This window comes from Pempheris klunzingeri, chromosome 24 (assembly GCF_042242105.1).
Source record: "Pempheris klunzingeri isolate RE-2024b chromosome 24, fPemKlu1.hap1, whole genome shotgun sequence".
Taxonomy (NCBI): Eukaryota; Metazoa; Chordata; class Actinopteri; order Acropomatiformes; family Pempheridae; genus Pempheris; species Pempheris klunzingeri.
This window is the reverse complement of record NC_092035.1, coordinates 14,733,262-14,757,219: the sequence shown is the minus strand read 5'-3', so window position 1 is coordinate 14,757,219 and position 23,958 is coordinate 14,733,262. Positions and strand designations below refer to the sequence as shown.

The 23,958-nt window shown below is 42.3% G+C and overlaps 2 pseudogenes; both read left to right on the top strand.

Annotated features, from left to right (window-relative positions):
• The first annotated feature begins 2,504 nt into the window (after positions 1-2,504).
• LOC139223428 (histone-lysine N-methyltransferase KMT5C-like) lies at positions 2,505-6,147 on the top strand (annotated as a pseudogene).
• A 10,357-nt stretch (positions 6,148-16,504) lies between these two features.
• On the top strand, positions 16,505-17,398 carry LOC139223427 (coxsackievirus and adenovirus receptor homolog pseudogene; annotated as a pseudogene).
• Positions 17,399-23,958: the final 6,560 nt, after the last annotated feature.

Sequence of the window (23,958 nt, the reverse complement as noted above, 5' to 3'; positions counted from 1 at the left end):
TAAATTAGTCTGGACTTGTTTGAGGGAGAATCTGCCATTTTCTTGTTTTTACACAGCTTTCCCTTACTTAATAGAAATTAAGTAATTTGAAAATTCTCTGGATTAAGCAATTTATTTGCTGTGCACAGAGGGCTGGAAAATCTTACGGTTGACAGTGTTTAAGACGATTCTCTTTTCTTCACATTCTGGAATTTGGTGAGTTGTTTTCTCTTGTATATTTAAATGTTGTCACTGAAGCCTAAAATTTAATTTAATTTCTGTTAATTGTGGTACATACACATCCTGTCGTGTAACCTCAAAATATTGTCACGTTATTTGGTCAAGGTAGTTGACAGTAAAAACAAATCATTTTCCTTTTTTGGGCCCTAGAGGTTACACACTTCCCAACAAGCAAAGTTTCTAATTTTATTCAAAAGGTAGATATTTTGAACATCAGTCCTAAATGCTTTGGAAATAGGGTTAGTATGAATGGAGTATGGAGTATGAAAAAGTATGAAAAGTATAGAGTATGAAAACTGTTGTTTCCTTTGCTATTGTGTCCCCACAACTAAAAGTTTATTGAAGATTTGATTTTTCTGCAGTGCTTTAAGGTCAACTAACTGTATAACTATTTTCAAAAAAATTATAACTGGCATGAATATCTTTGTTTCTCTTGTTACTCAAATTTTGTAAGACCTTCATGACAGAGACGTGTTGAATGTTCCGGTGGGTATCCTCTGCTCTGAAGAAAGTGGTGCCCAAAACCCATCGCTGCTGAACCCAAGCAGAGCAGGGGTCATCATAGAGGGCAGCCTTGTGATCGATGACCTCATCAACCTACCTCAGGCGATGTGTGTTTTGTTTGGCCTAACATATGCCCTCCATTTGGAGTATCCAAAGTGTATGAAGAATACACTCACCTTCATTCAGCAAGTGATGCTAAACCTGGGTCAAGTGTGCTACCACACAAACTTCAGACTCTAAAGAATGCACTTGCCCTGTAAGATTGATCATAGCACCAGAGTGTTCATTGTGTACGTAAAGTGCAAGTTTTAGTTCAAGCTAGATTTATATGTCTATGTTGTAGTTCAACAATATAATAGAAACATGTTTTATTTTCATAAAAGAGTTCATGCTGACTGGTGAGCAGCAAGCATAAGACCTTAAAAGGTGCACAAAGAATGTACGTCCTTTAATGCTGTTGACAGAGGGTCCTTTTCATGTGATGGACAACACTAGCATTACCACATCTTGCACTATAAGCATTTGTTTAGATAATTGTTCATTGTCTTGTCAGAGGTTAAACTCTGTTCTTCCTTTCTTGTTCTCCTTAAGAATATTAGGAGTTGCAACTGATGTTCAAAATACAAAAATGTTTTAAATTGAGATATCTTACATCTACAGAGGTTGTAAAAGCTTTGTTCTACTCTGTGCAAGAGCAAGCACCACAAAACTTTTTCATGTAATGTTTTTTTGGCCTATTGCTACATAGCTACTTTTTATTTGGCAATGTTAAACAAAATTGTTCATTTAAATCCCTGCATTTTGTGTTTATTAAATGTTTTTTATTAACACAAATAACTATTTTGGTTAGAGATAGGATTTTGAGTTTGATTAACTTAAAAAAAGTTGTTTAATCAATGATGAATTAATCTGATTGCAATTAAGAAAATTAGTCAGTTTACCTTTAAATCTGTTGTAAAATCAACCCCACTATCCAACCATTCAACTCAGCATTTCAAGTACAAATAACTTGTCTTTTAGTCCTTTCTACTTAATAATTTAAGTCCAATACTTTTAGCATTAAAGTTAAACCTATAATCAAATAATTTAAGTGCAATCACTTGCCTCAAATTTTTTAAGTAAACTCTACTTATCCGGGCTGACAGTGCAATAGCTCACTTTGTAAATGTAAACTATACAGCTGTGTACATTCTGTAAGATTTATGACACTGTGGTGGTGTCTGCAGTCCTCTATGCACTTTTCATCCATTGAACATGGATGAAAAGCTGGATTTCCTTTCTATACAGGAAGTAGAGTTTTTTTTTTTTTTTTTTTTTTTTTTACAAATTTAGATTTAATCTGAAATGTAATTACCTTCCAGAATTCAATCTATAGATTAGCTCTTGCATATAGATGAAAACCTGTATTTCCTGTGTAAACAGGAAGTAGGAAGTGACTCACCAGCAGCAGCAGTAAGAAGCACATGGTGAGTAATTTCATGATTTTTCTTCTAGAAAACATATTGAAACTTGTTTCACCACTGGTGTTATTGCAGTATAACATCCCTATGTCACAATTACCAGTGTTTTTATGCACTTTTTAATGTTGAAAAACACAAATTTAATTGAGTTTGTGTTGGACAAGAAAATGTTACAATATAACTACTAATACATACGTTTCAGACTAATTTGTCATCGTTCAATGTTTCTGCCTCTGTAATTCAGTATTGAATATCACCAACAACCAGACAAATTCCATAAGTGACACGCGGACTCCTAGTACCTCCCATTGGTAAGACGCAATGGACAGATGGAACAGATTGATTGTTAAGGAACTATGTGAGACTGATGACCTTGCCACCGGTTTGGTGCTGGACCCACTGCTGGGCTTCAGCACCCATAAAATGAACATTAGTCCTCCACCAGTGTTACCATGTTGGGATCATCTCAAAAATACCCTGATGCAATTTCAGCTTATTTGTGATTTCAATGCAACATTTGAGGCCCTGACAGTGGGCGAACTGGCTGGTAACTACTTTCAATCTCTGGCCATCGTCAGGAGCTACTACGGCAACATGTGTATTGCTATCTCAGTGCCTTCGCGTTGGACGGTGTCAAGATAGAGTCCTGTGACAGGTACTCTTTAAAGATCAATGGAGCAAAGGTAACTTCAACAAAGCACTGGTTTGCAGGACAGCATCTGGAGTTCTTGCTGGCCTGCACAGCAAACTTGAGTCCCGCTGACAGCCAGATGCTGAGGGCAGGTGTCAATGACTTCAGTGTGATGTATTCCAAACGCCAACGCTGCAGTCAGCTGTTCCTTGGGCCTGCAGTTTTTATTAACCATGACTGCAACCCAAACTGCAAGCTCCATCCTGGTGAGAAGAATATTGCTTATATTGAAGTGATTCGACTGTAGCAGCATAGAAATTGTGCTGCCATTATTCTACTCTGACGGTGCCAATTGGCAGCACCATAGCCAACCACTGATGGCGCCATGGCTATTTAAGGGGTGGATTACGTCACTGCCGGCTCGACCACGCTCATATCGGGCAGGTAAGGCGGCTAGTCTGCTCACCTTCTGTGTAGGCCTGTGGGTTATTATTAATTGCTGTGTTGTACTGCAGGGCCCTTGGTTCGAGTGCCCCGGAGTTTTTATGGATCGTGTACCCTGCTCACTGTCGGCACGGTGATTTTTGCGGTCAGGTGTGTGGCGTCAGCAGCTGACTACACAGTTGGCGCTGCTCGTAGCTGGGGATTGCTGCTGCTTTATTGGGACCTGCTTTGTTGGGACCTGCTTTGTGGGGACCTGCTTTGTGTGGATCGCTGCTGCGTTGTGTGGATTGCTGCTGCGTTGTGTGGATCGTTGCTGCGTTGTGTGGATCGCTGCTGCTTTGTGGAGATCGGCGTCAGTGAGTTTCCTCGGCGTGTCCGCTATAACGCGTCGATTTCCATCATCCGTCTGGTGGAGAGGTTCTACTTCACCAGCTGTGGACCTGCCTTCTTAAGACAATTGCTTTTCCCCTGGCTTACATCACTCGCAAGTATTGCGTGGTACTCTGGTGTGCTGACTGTTATTAATTGACTGGCTTGATTGGAGCCCTTTTTAAAGTCTGTTTGTTGGGAGTGTGGGTTGCATTTTTGTTTTCATTGCCCTGCTCCGTTGTCTTGATTTGTTGTATTGATTATTTTTGTATTTAGATTTATTTGTTTAGATATTTCATTTGGGCAGAGTTTTTCTTGTTTCTTACCTTGTTTATTTTTCTTTGTATTTTGAGTAATTTATATTTGGCAACTGGTAGTTTTGTTTAGTTTAATTGATTTCTGCTGCCATTTATTTGTTTCCAAGTTTTTGTATATTGTTTGTTCTGTTGGATTATTGTAACCCCACTAACCTGTGTGTGTGTGTGTGTGTGTGTGTGTTCCTTTTGTTTTAGTTGCTGAGGTCCGGTGGTCTGGTGGTGGGATCCCCTTTTGTGTGCTGTGCTCCCTGGGATTCGGGTATCCTTCACGTGTGTGTGTGTGACTGTCACAGCTGGGTGTCTTCTCTTTTTTTTGTTTTTGTTGGGATTCACCGCTCCATCAACTCGTGCACCGGTATCCTCAGCTTTAATTTAGTCCCTTAGTTTAATCCCCGTGTGAATGGTGTGTTTTTATATCATTTTAATCAAATTCTGTTCATAAAACTTATTTTGTTTGAGATTGGAACACTTGCTATTTGAGTGAACGGACCTGTGCGCCTTTAAAGGTGCATCATTCAGTTCTTTGGGCTGAGATCCCAAAGTGGCGTTGTCTGGCAACTTGATTTGTTAAATAGAGTAAGAACGACTATTTCTTTATTTTCCTGACCCTCCGCTCGCCACACGACCAATCTCACCTGGGGAGGAGTTGACATATTACTATGGTGATAGCTTTTTTGGGGATGGAAATGAAATGTGTGAATGTTGCACCTGTGAGAGTAATGGAAAGGGTCACTTCAAACACCAGGGGAAGCAGCATGACTCGGAAACAACAAAGGACACTGTGAGCCAAAACTATCACCTGAAAAAGAGATATATTTGTCATCACAGAGAGAAGAGTGGTGCAGGCCTAACCTGCAACACAATAGCAAATGAGAAGTCTGAGGATGCAATCTCAGAAAGTCAAAGCAACAAGTACAGCAGCACTGAACCTTGCATCACTGACACACCTCAAAATGCAACTGCTGAGGCAGGAGAGGAAAGGTCCATGAGAGCTGAGAGAGAACAATACCTCACAGTTAACCAAAATAGGTCATCAGTGCCGCAAGGTGTAGGAGCAGAAAAGACCTCTGAAGACAGGGAAAGAAATGAGGTGGTAAAGCCAACTTCTGGACCGGCTCTGACAGCAGAGTCAAAAAGAAGAGTGTTCACAGCCCAGAAGAGTCCGGGAGGACGACAGGAGAGCCTTAAGTGTGAAGGTAACAGAAGCACGAGGGAAAGATTTTCAAAACTAATGATAAATTAAAAGTGAGGAAGTGAAAGAATCAATCTGTTGGACATGTGCTGTGAAAAAAAAGTTAAAGAAGTATGTTAGGACAAGATTGCTGTTAAATGATCAGAGACGATGCCAAATCATGTTAATAAACAATCAGCAGGTTAGCATGTGGAAGATATTGTCATTAAAGAGGCAAAGCGTTGCTTGACTGTACTGGGGCGGCTGTGGCTCAGTGGTAGACTGGGTCGTCCCTCAATCAGAAGGGCGGGGGTTCGATCCCCAGCTCCTATGGGTCAACATGTCGAAGTGTCCTTGGGCAAGACACTCCTGAAGCATGAAAGAAAAGTCTCCTCCAAATTACATTCCTCCTGTATGAATGATGTGTGAATGGGTGAATGAGGATGTCATGTAAAGCGCTTTAAGTAGTTCAAATAACTAGAAAGGTGCTATACAAATGCAAACCATTTAGTGCTTGTTCTGATCAAAACGTGAAAAACATTCATTGTGCTTGCTTTTCTTCATAGCTTGTAAGTTGTTTCAGCATTCATCTGGAAGAGTTGTTGAAAAGATGGTAAGTAGATAAAAACATGGTGTTACTTTACATTAGTATGCTGAAGACACAGAGCCTCAATTTGGTGCGTCACTTTTATTTGTCCACAGAGGAAGAAACTGTGTGGATTGTGTTTCGGAAACTTCGCCAACTTGAAGCAACACCTAATAGCGTGTCACACAATTCCAAACAAACAGGAGTTTCAACTTCTAATGAAATATGGGAATGCACGGTGAGATTAGGAAATGTGTATATTTATACACTAACCCAAACCTAACATTGTCTCATCTCATCTCATTTTCTATACGCTTATCCGTAAGGGTTGCGGGGGAGCTGGAGCCTATCCAGCCACTTCCTTCAACCAGTGTTTCTGGGACCCAAACCCCCTCTTCCCTTTCTTCGTATCAACTTCCTTCATCCATGAATCCTGCATCCTGTGAGAGTGACCTACCTTCATCCAACCTTCCGGGACACTTGAGTGGCCAGAGTGAAAATGTGATTGGCTCGATGTCAAAGGTGTGCTCATGCAACTCCCGCTGGGAGCAGGTTGAAACCAGGTTACAGCTGCTGGAGCAAAAGGTGGACCGAATGATGACAATGCAGCCACAGACACCAAACAGCACACCACGTAAACCACCTCTATCGGTTCAAAAAGGGGAACATTTAGGGAAAGAAAAGAAGTGCGGTCCTTTATTAGGTAAGGCAGGGGTGTCAAACTCAATCAAAGAAAGGGCCAAAATTTAAAACACGGTCTAAGTCGCGGGCCAAACAGGCTCAACATTTAGTGAAGACTCTAATAGTGACTCTTTTATTATAGTATATAATATAATATAATATATATATATATATTTTATCCAGAAATATGAATTTAAACAGCCAAACTTCAACAACTTTTCCTCAATAAAATAAATAGAATTTTAAATAACTGTTTTCTTTTTTTGTACTTCTCCTGCTGTAGTGTCGTCTTATATTTATATTCTTTAATTATAGCCACATCAGCTCCACAAACAAGACACACAGGTTTTCCTCCGATATCGACAAACAGGTAAAATTCTGCCCCCCACCTGCTTTGAAAGTCTCTGTTTTCAAAGTCTCTGTTTTCAAAGTCCACTTTTCGTTTAGCCATTTATTTTGGGGGGGCTAGCTTAATGGTGCGTTTCCACTAGTACCTACTCCATACCTACGCCTAGTAGAGCTGAGTAGGTACTAGTGGAAACGCGCCATAAGTGTCGCTATAACAGTGCTGAGCGAGGCATTGATCGGGAGGAGGGGCTGCTGCACAGGTCATTCTTAATAGTCACATGAAATTATCTCGCGGGCCGTATATAATTGTATTGCAGGCCTTGAGTTTGACATATGTGAGGTAAGGTTTCCTTTCCTTTCAACTAGAAGTTTCTGAGAGAATTTTGACAGTTACAGTAAATTTGTTTCACCTTTGTTTTTGTATTTGGATTGTACAACTAATGTTTAAAGCTTTTTATTGCAGAAAAGATTGTTCCAGACTGAAAAGTTTCACTTGGGCCCACGGACTGGAAGGAAGGACATGGAAAATGCAAGGCAGTCCTCATGCCATGCTCGTCGCTTTTGCCTTTACATGGCTGCTGGCCTCCCATCCAGTTCCATCTCACATGACCTAAGGTTCCTCAACCAAATGGACAAGTTGCGTGCATGAGTAATATTTTTCTTGACCTAAAATATGCTAATTATCATAGATATCTTGGCACAAATGACATATTCTTATCTATAGCTTTCACTTTGTAATCTATTATGTTTCAAAGTAGGTGAAAATTTGGATGTTGCAGTATGGATTGAGATATTTTGTGGTGGAAGATCAAGTAACTTGTAACTGTGTACCTTTTTCCATAGCTGGCCAACCTACCTCTTCTTCCTTGGCTCTTGACGAAGGCGGTCGCACTCTCCCCTCTCTCTCCTTCCCTTATCTTTTCCTGCTCTGCTCTCAGTCTTGTCTTGACTAGGAGCCTCTCTCTGCACTGTTCTCTAAAACTCTAAACCTTAACCATGGAATTAGTGAACTGGTCTCTCCATGCAGTTAATAAAATTTTCAGCACCAGAAGAGTGGTGCCTGGGGAACCGGCATGCCCTCAAGGAACATTTCCAGCTGGCTACATGGTCGACTCGTGGGATAAGTGGAGGACCATGTGCCTGGCGGAACTATCCATTGAGGTCGTGGAAGATGTTTATCTGTTTGACTTTGACTTTTCTTTATTTGATCCCCCATAGGGGGAAATTTTCATGTTACAGCAGCAACAATTGAACAGGGAGAGTGAAAAGAAGCAATAGTAGAAGAAAAAATAGCAATAGCAAATAAATATAAATATAAATATATGGCTGTGATGAAATAAATATTTACACTATGGGATATTTACACTTGGAACCATGATAATAGGTGTTCTGCTGATTGGATTATGCATTGCACTGATGTATCGTCAAAACTGGAAGACGGTGGCAGCAGTCAAGGGCCCTACTCCGCTGCCGGCCATGATTGAGGATTTAGGCAGGGCTCAGGCCGCGGTCCTCAACCACACGGATAACATCTTGGAGAAGCTTTCGGCTCTGCAAAAAGGATTGGATCGATTGAGTGACCAGAATGGACAATAGAGTAAGCCAAGTCTATTGAATATGGCTGTCTCGCTCTAACCCAAATAATCTAATCTGAATTGGCCTCCCCTAAGCAGTGGCCTTGGCCAAGGTCACTACTGGAATAATCTCCCCTCTGAGTTCACTGCAGCTGGGACGCTCTTCCCCATGCCACCCCCATCCACCTGATGCTTGTTGACTTGTCTGGAACCAGACCAGGGACATCTCCATGGCAACCACCATGTTATCGCCGACAACCGCGAATGAACTGAGGCGGGTTTTGGGAACTGATGAGCAACACATCAGGACTTACTCCTGCCCTACATCCAACGCCTTCGCCAGCTTCCACCCCTCCAGTACGAGGGGCGTGGTCCAAGGGTTCGCCTATCGGGGCTGTAGCCAGCAGCCTGCCTCCTGCGGTGCTGGAATATCTCCACTCCCCTTTTCCCCTCCCCTGTTGCAATGTTGTTATTGTCATGTGATGTGCTAAAAATTTGTGCTGAGGGTTTTTTTTACCGGTCCCACACTGCACTCCACGAGTACAGTCTGGTGTCGCATGTTTTTTCTCCTCCCCTCTCTCTCTCCTCCTGTTTTCCTCCCCACTTTCCCCCCACTGTAAAAATGGACTGCTGGCATTTTACACCTTGCCCAGGGACAACAGTTGAAAAATAGCTTCCTTACGCTAATACTGGCACATTTACAGAAATGTTCACTAATGTGTACCGTCCCTGTTAAATAAATAAATAAATAAATACCTTTTTCAGAAGGGATATGCACCCACGTCAGTGAAAAACGTGTTGACCGACGTCGTCATGTTCTGCAGACATTGAAAACTCATTTCTGAGTGCGAGTAAGCTGAAACCCAAAGAACTTGAAGAACATTCAATATGAAATGAAGAGGATTCAGGCTGAGGTCCAAAGAAGAGTTGTCGTCCACCAGCAGAAAGTGTTGCGGAAAAAGACAGGTAGATGTTGTCACCATCTGTTATCCTTGATATTGCGTTCTTTCAAAAAAATTATTATTTTGTGTGCTGTATATATGTTGTCATCTTAATAAACTGCAACTTGGAACCTCATAAATGCGTGGTGCCCATCACACTGTTTTTACAGAAAATCAGCTTGATGCAGACCAGGAAAGCCAATTCTTGGTGATTGCCAGGAAAAAAATTCCTGAACTGTTTGGTAAGTAGACTTAATCATTCATCGATCCATCATCTATACACCGCGTAATCCTCATTAGGGTCGCGGGGGGGCTTGAGCCTATCCCAGCTGACTTAAAGCGAAGGCAGGGGACACCCTGGACAGGTCGCCAGTCTATCGCAGGGCTACATATACAGACAGTCACTCTCGCATTCACACCTATTAGAGTTACCAATTAATCTGAGCATGTTTTTGGTGTGAGGAAGCCGGAGTACCCGGAGAAAACCCACGCATGCATAGGAAGAATATGCAAACTCCATGCAGAAAGATCCCAGGAAGGCCGGGACGCGAACCAGGGATCTTCTAGCTGCAAGGTGAAAGTGCCAACCACCAAGCCACTGTGCAGCCCTAGACTTCACATTGTATTCCTTCTTTGCAAGCTTTCATTCTTAACAAGCTGTATTTTTTTTATGCATATCTTACTATGTTTTGTAGAATGTTTTGGCCGCAATGGAGCTCCTGACAACAATCATGCCTTGATCACGGGGTACATCATGTGCTATCTGTGCATCATTACTGGACACAGATCCGTGGTACTCACAAACATGATGAAGGAAAGTGTGGTCAACTGTGAGAGATGGGATCATGGAAACAAATTCCAAGTTCTGGTTAGTCTTTTTAAGGGGGAGGGACCATGTGATAAACAGTTAATTTGTTGAATTAACCTTCCTCTTGTGCTAGCTTTCTGTTACCATCTCTTATGTTAACGGGTCAGCTTTGACCCGTGTCTTAAATCAGCTGAATTAAGAATAAGAATAAGAATAAGACCGACTTTATTTATCCCGGAGGAAATTGTTGTGCCAGAGTGCGGTACAGAGGTCGTCACAACAATACAAAATATTAAAATACAAAAATTGAACAGAAACTTAGACACAATAAAATACAATTAAATTAAATAGTCTGTCCCTTTTTAAAACAAAAAGTACAGATTGAAAAGTACAAATTTGTGAGAAGTGTCACAGTGTGTGAGGTGAAGTGTGCAAAGTAAGTGAAACTATACAGAATAGACTTTAACAATTAAATAAGATATGTGCAAAGTGCAAACTGCAAAACGGGAGACAAAGTGAAAGGGAATGACCTTCACGGTTATTGCACATGATTCTGCTGAATGAGTCCGTTACGTGTCCCTCCTGCTGGTGGAGGAGGCGTTATACAGTCTAATAGCCACAGGTAGGAAAGACCTCCTGTGGCGTTCTGTGGTGCACCTTGGTGGTCTGAGTCAACGACTGAAGGTGCTCTCAGTGTGGCGTGCAGGGGGTGGGAGGTGTTGTCCATGATGCTGAGCAGCTTCTTCAGCATCCTCCTCTCAGACACCTCCACCACAGACTCCAACTCGACTCCCAGGACAGAACCAGCTCTCCTGATGAGCTTGTTGAGTCTGTTGGCGTCAGCTGTCTTCAGTCTGCTGCCCCAGCACACTACAGCGTAGAAGGTGACGCTGGCTACCACAGAATGATAGAACATCTGCATCATGGTTCTGCAGACATTGAAAGATCTGAGCCTCCTGAGGAAGTACAGTCGGCTCTGACCATTCTTGTAGACGGCGTGGGTGTTTCTAGACCAGTCCAGTTTATTGTCTATGTGGACACCGAGGTACTTGTAGTCCTCCACGATGTCCACCTCTAATCCGTTGATGGTGATGGGGTTTGGACAGGTCCTCTGCTTCCTGAAGTCCACCACCAGCTCCTTTGTCTTGGTGACGTTGAGCTGTAGATGGTTCAGTCCACACGACTCCACGAACCTGTCCACCACACTCCTGTACTCAGCCTCCTGGTCCCTGCTGATACAGCCCACGATGGCAGAGTCGTCTGAGAACTTCTGCAGGTGGCAGGACTGTGAGCGGAACCTGAAGTCTGAGGTGTAGAGTGTGAACAGGAAGGGAGACAGGACCGTCCCCTGAGGCGCCCCCGTGCTGCTCACAATGGTGTCCGACGTGATGTCCCGCAGCCTCACATACTGTGGGCGGCCTATGAGGTAGTTGGTAATCCAGGCCACCAGTGGAGCATCCACCTGCATGTCCAAAAGTTTGTTGCCAAGGAGAGTAGGTCGGATGGTTTTGAACGCACTGGAGAAGTCAAAGAACATGACTCTCACAGTGCTGCTCCTCCAGGTGAGAATAAACTCTGTGCAGCGGGTAGATGATGGCATCCTCCACTCCAATATGGGGCTGGTACGCAAACTGCAGGGGGTCCAGCGATGGTCTGACGACTGTGCGGAGGTGCTTCAGGACGAGCCTCTCCAGTGACTTCATGACATGTGACGTCAGGGCCACTGGTCTGTAGTCACTGTGCATGTTGGGATGCTTCTTCTTGGGCACAGGAACCAGGCATGAAGTTTTCCAACGGTCGGGGACAACCATCTGGCTCAGGCTCAAGGTGAAGATGTGCTGGAAAATCGGGGGGAGGAGGATGGTCGAGGAGGTGTGAATTGAGTGAGCAGTGGGGGAAGCGTCATGAGAGGAGCTGGGGGGAGGGTGGGCAGAGGCTGCATTGTCAAACCTGTTGAAAAACAGGTTTAGCTGATTGGCCTCCTGTAGGTCTCCTTCCATCCTCTGGTCATCCTTCTTACCATGACCAGTGATGGTTCTCAACCCACTCCACACCTCCCTCATGTTGTTTTGCTGGAGCTTGTTCTCCAGCTTCTTCCTGTAACAGTCCTTCCCCTCTGAGATCTTCACCTTCAGTTCACTCTGCACCCTCTTCAGCTCCTCTTTGTCTCCACTCCTGAATGCAGCCTTCTTCCTGTTCAGTGTTGCCTTGATGTCCTTGCTTTGTTGTTCGGGTAACAGCGCACAGTCTTAGTGGGGATGATGTTATTTGTGCAGAAGTTGATGTACTCACCCCCTGCATGAGACTGTGGGGGCCCTCAGCAGCTCTTTCAGCAGCAGGCTGAGGCACCCACCCTGCAAGAAGGAACGCTACCGCAGGTCATTTCTCCCATCAGCCATCAGACTCTATAACACTAGCATCACTGGCTGATGTTAATATACTGCCTACCATCCATGTCATTCCATTCCTGTCTAAAGTGTAAATATCCTATGGTGTAAATATTTATTTCATTTCATCACAATCCATATATTTATATTTATATTTATATTTGCTATTTTTTGTCTTTTCTATTGCTTTGTTTCTTTCACTCTCCCTGTTTATATTGTTGCTGCTGTAACAAGAAAATTTCCCCCTATGGGGGATAAAATAAAGAAGTCTAAGTCTAAGTCTACTCTGTGATGCAGTCTGTGAGTCCTTCAATGTCCTCCCCCTGCGCGTCACAGAGAACATCCCAGTTGGTCACCTCAAAACATCCCTGGAGAGTCTCTTCTGCTTCCTGTGACCACCGCCAAACAGTTCTGGTGGTCACAGGTTGCCGCTGGACTGCAGGAATGTAGCGTGGCTTTAAATGCAGTATGTTATGGTCAGCTCTGCCAAGTGGAGGTAGAGCTGTGGCGCTGTATGCGTCCTTAACATTAGCATACAGAAGGTCTATTGTTTTGTTGTCCCTGGTTTTACAGTCCAGAATTTACAGAATTCTCAATAGAAGTCCACCTATCCACTGTTATGTGCTAATTTTCTGCATTTTATTTCCCAAGGTGGATGAACACAAAACTGTGCGGTCATTTGGTCATGCTGCACTCAGCCTTAATAAGAAGGAGTTTGGGTGGCTTCAACACCTGAGTGATGGCAAGTGCTGTCGTCAAGGGAGCAATTATGTGTTCCACACAGTACTTGGCAAGCAGATTGTGAAGCCCTCTAACTTCCTGAATCTGGCTTGGGGGGACTCTGGGATGCCTAGTACCATAACGTTTAACAAGATCCGGAGTAGTGTCTCTGCTCAGGTAAGAACTAGATTTAGGTTGGAATCTGGCTGTAGAATAGAATTTGTAAGTTGTAACGTGGTCATTGATTAGAATTTCAAAGTTGGAATAGTTGGGTACTGGAGTTCAATCAATCAATCAGTCTTTATTTATAGAGCGCCAATTCATAACAGCGTTATCTCAAGACGCTTTACATAAAGAGCAGGCCTAGACCAAACTCTTTAATTAGAGAGAAACCCAACAATTCAGGAATTCAAAATGAAGGATTCAAGGATTCCCACATGAGCAGCATCAGATATTATATTGAGCAACAGTGGCAAGGAAAGAAACCTCGAACAGACCCAGGCTCAATGTGGGCGGCTTCTGTCAGGGTCCATGTCCGGATTGGACAGAGTGAGAGAGAGAGGGAGACAGAGAGAGACAAACAGAGAGACAGAGACAACACAATCAGCAACCAACATGCTAACAGTGACTATAGCACTTACAATAGGAGTGTGACTAATAAATTAGCATTAGCAATATGGAAATATTGAAAAAAGGTTTATTCCTGTCAAAAGGGAGTTTTTTTCTTGCCACTGTCACCTTAGGGCTTGCTCTGGGGGTTCAGGCCATTTGGGTTCTTGAATGAACATGAATGTTTGCAGCTCGGTAAAATTTGGTGCGCACACAATTTAGGGGGTGATGAGTGACTGTCATACGTTTTTTCAGAGCATTGACTAAAATTGTTTAGACACAGTGGCAAAAAGGACTGCTTTGATATGACTTTTTTTTTTTTACAATGTCTTTATTTTGGTTTTCAGGCCAACAACACCTCTCAGAGAAGGCGAGAAAGCAGGTGGCAAAATCTATGTGCCACGATCCCAGCACTGCAGAGAAGTTTTATGTCTCTTTACCAGATAAAGAGACAGCCTATAAAACAAGAAGACTGCGAATGAAGGCCCTGAAGATTGCTGCTGCAAAGCCCTCCCAAGAGGAACAAATCAGTTCTGATGAGGAGGCGGCCTCCATAGAGACACCGGACACAAGCTCTGCTGGTGAGGAACCTGTATATGATGATGGACCTGAGTCAAGCTCATCGTCATCTTCGGAGGAGGTAAGGATCATGAACAAGAGACGTGGAAGGTTACAACGGGGATGTGGAGAGACTGGCAAGCGTGAGGCTTCCTCATCATCAGAGAACGAGCTCCCATCAGCTGGAACTTCCACGGCAAAGAGGAGATTGACTTTCTCGCATAAATCAAGGCAGTCTGAAGTCCGAAAGAGTAAGCCGCCACAAACTGTTTACACACTAAGTGCTCTGTGGTGGACGACAGGTTGAGACAACCTGTTGAACATTATTTTCTGTACAAAATGAATGCAACTGTGCCAGCACCCACAGTTGAAGAGGAGCCAAGATATGAGTCTGAGCCCCTGACTACAATGACCACAGGAAGTGTGCAGGCACCCCCTGCAGAGCAGGCTTCATGCAGATTATTTTCAGAACAAAATGAATGCAACTGAGCCCCTGCACAAGCAGAGCAAAGAGTGTAAGAATTCACCCCTTGATGAGCCATCAGCTCAACCAGCACCCCAGGCTGAGCAGAGCGTCATGTGCATGGCAGCACCCACAGTTGAAGAGGAGCCAAGATGTGAGTCTGAGCCCCTGACTACGATGACCACAGGAAGTGTGCAGGCACCCCCTGCAGAGCAGGCTCCAGGGTCAGTGCCAGCACCCACAGTTGAAGAGGAGCCAGGACGTGAGCCTGAACCCCTGACCACGATGGCCACAGGAAGTGTGCAGGCACCCCCTGCAGAGCAGGCTCCAGGGTCAGTGCCAGCCCCCCTAATTCCCATACAGTAGACACCCAAATGCATGCGAGAATCCTCAGTCAAAGGTCCTAAGTCCTAAGACTTTTTGGGTCACGTTTACTTAGGTTTGAGAGGTTCAGTGATGCTGATCAACATGTTAGATGTACCCATCATGTTTTTTTTGTTTACCCTAACCCTTTGTTTGTTTGTTTATTTTTCCTATTTAAACATGATATTTGACAGAACATAATTTGGAGTAGGAAAGAAAAATCACAGCAAGATGAAGAAAATACATTTATTTCTAATGTATGCCGGCACTTTATTTTATTTATGACATTTTTTCTATTAATTTTATAAACATAGTCTTACAAATAAAAAAAGGAATATCTTTTGTTTTGTTTTTTCATTTGCATCCCATATTACATTACATTTGTTGACAGTTGCTTTATTGTTCAGAAACTCACACACCTTTTTTCCTGTAAAGTTACAATGCCTCCTAAATCAGAGACATTAAAATGTAAAGGAATGGATTTATGGAATATGGGTGCGCTCACAGGTTGTAATGCGGAAGTGACAAATGAGGCGCTAACCACAGGTAGGGTGGGGTCAGTGCACCTAAAATTTGACTCAGAGTACTTTGTGCTAAACCCTATCACATATGTCAGACAAAGTTAGTTTGGCAACTTATGAAATTTTAGAATCACAGAGGTCATAGGTCAGTGACCGCCATATTGTTTTGATCTCCACGTTCGCTGCGTAAATTGGGTCAAATTGCTGTATCATTGTCCCAGGGCTTCAGTCTTAACAAATGGAAGGAGGTCTACACCTTTTTCACTCTTTAGAGGTACAAGACAGGGCTGTCCCCTAAGCCCATTAATTTTTGCGCTGGCACTGGAACCTTTAGCAATCGCCATTATGTATTATATAATTATTTATCCTGTGTAACACAACAGATTCAATTTTGCCTTTTTCTAGTTTTGTCTACTTGCGTAACCCCCTTTTTTTCTTTTTATTTATTTATTTATTATTATTTTTATATGTATATGTGTGTGTATGTGTATGTATGTGTGTGTGTATATATATATATATATATATTATATTTGTTTCATGGTTCTCAGACTGTTTAAGTTCTGTTGTTGTGGAAAAAATGGAAAAACTAATAAAAAGTGTTACAAAAAAAAAGTATTTTGTTTAAATCTAACTTTTTAATAGGCACCTTTGATTTCGCTAATTAGCATGCTAATGTGCTAGTATAATAGATTGAAACAGGATCACAATGAGGTCAGCTTCCATATTTTCATCTAAAAATATTTACAAAAATCCACAATTAAAGCTATTCAAAGCTAAATTTTAACATTGTTTTTCTTTTCCTTTATTTATTAGTCAAAATTTCAAAAAGGATGCCCATCTCCAGAAGATTTTTGAAAAGGACGTTGAAAAGGCGTCATCGAAGACTCCTCATCACCAGGCTTGAGCTGTGGTATTTCTTCCTTCTTGTCTCATTTTTGCCTGTCACTTATGGATTGAAGATAGTCTCAAAGTCAGTGTCACCTACATATGTGGCAGTGGGAGAGAGTGTGACCCTCAACTGTCACTTTCTCCTTGGTCCTGAGGACCTTGGAGTGCTGGATATTGCATGGAGCATGAAGCCTTCAGATTTTGGTGAAAACGAGACACTAGTCATCTGGTATGCTGGAGGTCACATATATGATGGTGATGATCCATTCAGAGGCAGAGTACAGTTTGTGTCTTCTGATCCTGCAAGTGGCAATGCTTCAATAAGCATTACCGATTTGAAACCAACAGACGCAAACACCTACCAATGCAAGGTTCGGAAAGTTCCCGGAATCAACTTCATCATCATTCGCCTGGATGTGATGGAGAGGCCAACTAGACCTGAATGTTACCTGGAAGGTTTGTTTGAGGTGAATCACAAGGTGGTGCTCAGATGTAAGAGCACAAAAGGCAGCCTCCCCATGTGGTACAAATGGTCCAAGGAAAGCGGAGACAAGAGGATCCCCCGTGGTGCCATTGTTGATTCTGTGCAAGGTGAGCTGCACTTAGCAATCACTGGAGAATCTGTCTCAGGGACGTATGTCTGTGCAGCTCAAAACCTTGTGGGTTTCGAGACATGTCCGTTAATACTCCAGTTCAACCCAGCAGTTGATGTCAACATTCGAGCAGCAGTAGCAGCAGCCATAGTCGTTCCGCTCATGGCCCTCATCATCACTGCCATTGTCATTGTCCTCTGTCACAACAGAAAAAATCGGGAGGATTTAGGCAATAAGATCTGAACTGCCTCCCCACAAACGGCTGTCTAAGGAGAGTCACCAGATTGTGCCAAAAAATGTCCAGTACATAAAAGAGGTGTGTAATATCTAATGACTGCACAATGAAAAATTTGATTTTGTGTTTTTGATGTAATACAAACCCTGAAAGATGACTTCTATAGGTGGCTTTAATGTAGGTGAATTTGGATGTGTGTCAATAATTGTGAACATGGAAGTCAGTACATGTAATTGAACAAATGGAGCAACTGTAAAAATCGATTTACTCAGTCATGTTGTCTATTTTTGTACAGGACAAAGTGAAGGTCAACATGGCGAGGAAGCAAGATGAAAAAAAGCCTGAGGTGAACCATGTGTATGCGACAATGAAGCCCGTGAATGACCGTACACATGAAAAAATGAGATCCATGAAGACTTTCTTTTTTGTGGAAGGGGAAACAGGTTTTTAAGGAAAATTGACTGTTCAGCATACACAAATTTTGGGTACTGCACAAGTTGCACAGTTCTGCTGTCAGACCAGGTCTTCCATACAACATTACATACATACGACAGTCATGTTTGGTCACTGTTGAGTTAGAAAATTTTCTGTTTTGGTAGTATGTTTATTCAAAGGCCATATTTGCTGTCACACATTTGTTGACAGCTTAGCAACAAAAAAGATTTTTTCAATATTTCTTTTGGCACAGAAAAGGTTTTTTATTTATGTATTTCATTTTGAGACAAATGCGGTTCAAAAGATTTTGAAATGCACATATAGTCAATAAGAATAATGTGAACTGTTCCAGGAATGTCCCAATGCTTGTGAGTCACTCTATACATGAGCAATAATGACTTATAATGGAACCACAACAATCACAATTCTCATCTGGTGGGTGTGTAATGGATGAGAATTTGGAAATACTTCAAAGGTTGAGATTTCAAAGAGAGTGGGAGATAGGAGGCTGACTGTTGGAATGAATGGAAGCTTGCAGACCGCTGCATCAAGGAGAGGTAGTTGCATCACCCTAGATACAAGCATTGAGGAGATATAACAGATCAAAGACATTCCAGATTCACATCTATTGTATTGTGTCAAGAGAATTTTGAAGAATTTCAAGGGCTTATATCTCAGTGAAAATGACATGTAGGAAGCTGATTCCTGGACCAGGTGGAAGCTTGCAGATAGGTGCATCACAATGAGGTAGTTGCATCACTCTAGGTACAAGCATTGAGGAGATATAACACACATTGTAAAATTCCACTTTCTAATTGGGGCTCATAGAAAACGCTTCCAGAATATTTAGTGTGGGCTTTTGGGGGTGGTTCTTGTGGGTCCACTGACACAAAAATGACCACTGGCCATGGGGGGAATGCCAGCTTTGAGCCAGAAGTGGTTGCCAGTCTCTAGCTGGCTCTATGACCGAACAGGGCCCAAAAAGACTTGTGTGGCGAGCTTGACTTTTTGACCTTTTTGACCTTTCTAAGCTAAACGGCCATAACGTGACAACGTAAAGGGTTAGGGACGCAGGGCCAAGTGTTCCCGAAAGCTCTCAAAGAGCTTTATCACATATGTCAGAACGACATCTGTAGCTCATTGTTTTCTTTATTTATAAAGCACCAATTCATAACAGCGCTATCTCAAGAAGCTTTACATAAAGAGCAGGTCAAGACCTCTCTCCTGGACTGCTCCCTGGACTCCATACGGGAGGTGGGTGAGAGGAGGACTCAGCAGCTCCTTCAGCAGTAGGCTGAGGCACCCAACCTGCACAACACTGCAGCACCCAGCACCTCCTAACGGCAGAGACTATCACTGTCTTATCACTATCATAAGCTGTAGCTCACTTTGTAAATGTAAACTATACAGCTGTGTACATTCTGTAAGATTTATGACACTGTGGTGGCGTCTGCAGTCCTCTATGCAGTGGTCTGCTGGGGAGGAGGGAGCACGGAGAGGGACAGTGAACACATTGCACAAAAAGAGACTCAACAGACTGGTCAGGAGGGCCGCTTCTCTCCTGGACTGCTCCCTGGACTCCATACAGGAGGTGGGTGAGAGGAGGACTGACTCAGCAGCTCCTTCAGCTGCAGGCCGAGGCACCCACCCTGCTCTTGAAGCAGTCCTCTATTCTCCATTTATGTGATGCCTTTTCCTCTCTCATTCCCCTCTTCAGGACGGCTCTGGCAGTGCTGTACAGCTCGCTGTCAGCACACCCGAAGGCAGTGTCCCTCTCCCTGAGCAGGCTCTGCACCTGATTTGTCATCCAGGGTTTTTCCTTGGGGTAAACCCTGATGCTCCTGTCCACAGTGGTTATGTCCTTGCAGAACTTTTTGCAATCCAAGACTGCTGTCGTGTATTGCTTCAGGTCAGGACGTGGAGCAGTACACGAAAGCAGTAGAGAATTTTGAAGTATTTCAAGGGCTTATATCTCAGCAAAAATGACACGTAGGAAGCTGATTCCTGGGCCAGGTGGAAGCTTGCAGATAGTTGCACAAGTATGAGGATCACTCTAGATACAAGCATGGAGGAGATGTAACAGAACAAAGACATTCCAAATTTACATCTATTGTATTGTTTCAGAAGAGAATTTTGAAGAATTTCAAGGGCTCATATCTCAGTGAGAATGACATGTAGGAAGCTGATTCCTGGACCAAAAGGAAGCTGGGTGCATCATGATGGGATAGTTGCATTACTTTAGATACAAGCATTGAGAAGATATAACGAATCAAAAACATTCCAAATTTACATCTATTATGTGTCAGAAGAAAATTTGGAGTTATTTCAAGGGCTTATATCTCAATGAGATTGAGAGGTAGGAGGCTGATTAAGTATTTCAAGGGCTTATATCAGCAAGAATGTCATGTTGGAAGCTTGCAGAAAGCTGAAATTTGGAATTTCAGAATTTGGAATTGAGAATTTGGAATTTGGAAGTAGTTCAATGGCTTCAAGGGTGGCTCTGGCTCAGTGGTAGAGTGAGTTGTCCCTCAATCAGAAGGTCGGGGGTTCAATCCCCGACCCTATGGGTCAACATGTCGAAGTGTCCTTGGGCAAGACACTGAACCCCAACTTGCTCCTGAAGCATGGCTTCAGTATATGAATGAGTACGAAAGAATAGTCTCCTCCAAATTAGATCCCTCCTGCATGAATGATGTGTGAATGGGTGAATGAGGATGTCATGTAAAGCGCTTTGAGTAGTTGAAATAACTAGAAAGGCGCTGTACAAATACAGATCATTTACCATTTACCATTCTCGGCCTGATTAGCTTGTTTATGGAACTTGTTGTGAAAACACTGGAAAACAGCCGGGACCTTGAATGTTTTGCTCTGTTTATATTTAGAATGGTAAATATTGCTAGTTTACACAGCACAGAGGAAGTTATGATGCTGTGTTTTGGTGCTAAGAGCTGAATGTCTGTTTTAGTCGTCTCTCGGCCTGATAAGCTTGTTTATGGAACTTGTTATGAAAACTCTGGAAAACAGCTGTGTTTTGGTGCTGAGAGCTGAATGTCTGTTTTAGTAGTCTCTCGGCCTGATAAGCTTGTTTATGGAACTTGTTATGAAAACACTGGAAAACAGCCGGGACCTTGAAAGTTTTGCTCTGTTTATACTTAGAATGGTAAATATTGCTAGTTTACACAGCACAGAGGAAGTTATGATGCTGTCACATACTGTCACATACGGTCACTTCCTGTCTTCCTGTTCCTGTTACGGTAAGCGTCATTTCCGGCTATCAGAGTTTCCGTGTACTGTGCTATCAACAGCGCCTCACATTCCTTTTTCTCCACTGGATCTATTTTCACGCTTTACTGTCTTAACCACTGTAGGGATGCTTTTCTGTGGTTGTAGCAATGAAGAGAGGAGCCCAAGATTCATTCAAGAAGTTTATGTAGGTGTACGAGCTCGGAGTCCAACAGGCATAGATGAGACTAAGGAATACAGAGTAAAGCTACCACATATATAGGATTCTACAAACTATATCTGGTTTCGGATACATGAGAGCATGTCCCAAGATGGACTTGATCTTTCCTTAGAACAACCAGTTGTCCAGACAAAGCGGAGTCTGAAGAGTAGTATGCTGACTTGAGAGTAACATATATACCATGTAAGACACAAGTTCCTACAGAATCATGTTACATGAGAAAAACCTTCTAACAATTTCACCCTTTTTTTTTTTTTTTTTTTATATAACATTTTAACTTCATCATTTCTATTTATTTTTTTAACAAATTTGAACACTTCACACTTTCAAAAGTAGATCTCTCTAACACTCATCTGGTTCTTTCTACCCCTTCCTAAATGTAGCATGGCTTATCCTTCATGCTGGGCTCCGGGGACGAGGGACCTATTGTTTTAAACCCGACCCCCCCGTTCACCCAGACTTCCCATGCTACATATGAGAGGGCAGAATCCTTCCCAGGCAAATCCTTCGGTACAATGATGCTGATTCTTCAATCGTTCATGTTATTAATATCTTTTGAATGATTGTAGTTTTTTCTTCTCAATCCACTCTGTCCATATATCTCTCGGACTCGTCCTCAGATGATGAGTTCGAAGAAACGGAGGTGGAGTCAGATTCGTCTCTCTCCACATGCGCATAGATGTTCACTGTCTTAACTGGGTTCTGTATCATAGTCATATTAGTGATAGAAGAGACAGATTTCAAAATTAGTGCTCGAATGATGGGTAGGCAACAACATATCACTATAGCAACAATGAGAACAATTCCCATGATGGGAACGCCTAGTCCTACTAACCATGCAATAATGGCATTCCCTCCAAAGAACTTGCTAATAGAATCCCATGCTTTGTTGTTTATATATCCTCCAGTGAGTTGTGCTTCCCTATTAATGTTAACAATCCCTTCTTGAATCCTTTTAAGATTCTTAATGGCAATGGTCAAATTACCAATTCCTTCTGACTCTGATGGAAGATATGTGCAACAACCTTCACCAGCAATAGCACATACTCCTCCTTGAGGGGCTGTTAAAGCATCTAAAGCTACTCTATTATCACTAACAAACCTACGAATTAAATCCAATTCATAAGTGAAATCCCATAAGTGTGGCGTTACCTACCAATGCTAGATCATGGCGTGTAAGCGCTATAAGATAATGGTTAGCATATTGTAGCTCTGTATTCCAAAATATTGACCTAAAAACTAATTGAGAATGGGTGTAAATTTGAAAATTGTCTTCCAATTCAAAGTATCTTGTAGCCAAATCGGTGGGGTTCGAATTCTTGAGATGTATGTATCCAGTTACCTCTGTTAAATCTCTTTTAGAACGTGATGAATTCATGTGTGTGGGAAGATATTGAACAGGCTCAACAACATAAGTTATGTCGTGTAACATGCACAATCCACATCTACCTTGAAATAATGGAGGTAAACTGTTCCACACATTAGTTCCACAACACCAATAAAAATTTGTAGTTGGTGGGGTGCCCATTTGTGCTAATTGGGCATAATCACTTTCTGAATCAATTATAAAACGGCACTGTTCTATTTTCAACCAATTTGGCCTCGTCGTATACTCTGACATCCTTCTAGATATACGTCAAATATGTCCGAAGAGTTAAGCAATGCTGAAGATTAAATGGGCGTGATTGCTAAATCGGCAGGAATTCTTGAAATGTATTTCTCATAAAAGGTTGGACATTCCATCAGTCAGGGATAATTCTCAGTAGATTTAAACTTTATTACATTTAGAACAGAAGCATCATCCCCTTCTCCCTTACTAATGGTGATGTTAGAGTAAATGGCATATTGAATCACATTATAGAAAGAATTGTTAATCTTATGAACAAATTTAGTGGTTTGACCGAATTGCATTTTATTAAGTTTAATTATGGGCCTTGGAGCTGACATGGATAATTCGTGAGTCCCTGTTTTGGGGTGTTTCTGAATTACATATTGATAAGCTAACGTGCACAAAGAAGGTAAACCTTTAAGACCTATAAGGGGTTTAGCCACTAGCACGAATAAATCCTGAGTTGATTGGGGTAGAAGAGAGCAAGCATAACATGATTTGTTTGTCATTCTTCTAACCCTTCTTTGAATTGACTGATACCATAAATTTGAGGCAAAAGGATGATCAGATTCTGCATGTATTTCCACGTCTTTATACTGTAGGTTTTCACTGTTTTCTTGAATGATCCATGGTGTATTAGAATCATATGGTATTGGGGACGGCCACTCAAATGTTTTCAGATCTTTACCTGTTGTTTTAACTGCTGTATCAGCGTCTCGAACTTTTGTGTCGAGTCCTCGTTCTGACCTTGAACTAAAATTGGCTGTTTTTGGAATCCAATATGGTGCACAAGATCCTTGCCAATCAGATGGGATAAAGGTATACAAGTTTTCTCCACACAGCCAAATTAGACAATGAAATGCTGGAAACGGGTAATGAGCAAAAACAAATAAATTGTGGCTACATCCCTGGGTAAATCCCATGTTATGTCGTATAATGCTGGTTATTGCATTCACACATACTTGAGGAACTGGGTACTGGATTGCCTGAAGAACTATAGGTTGAAAATCTGCAGACGCTTCAGAATCCAAATGTACATAGAAATTAGGTGTTAAATGTTT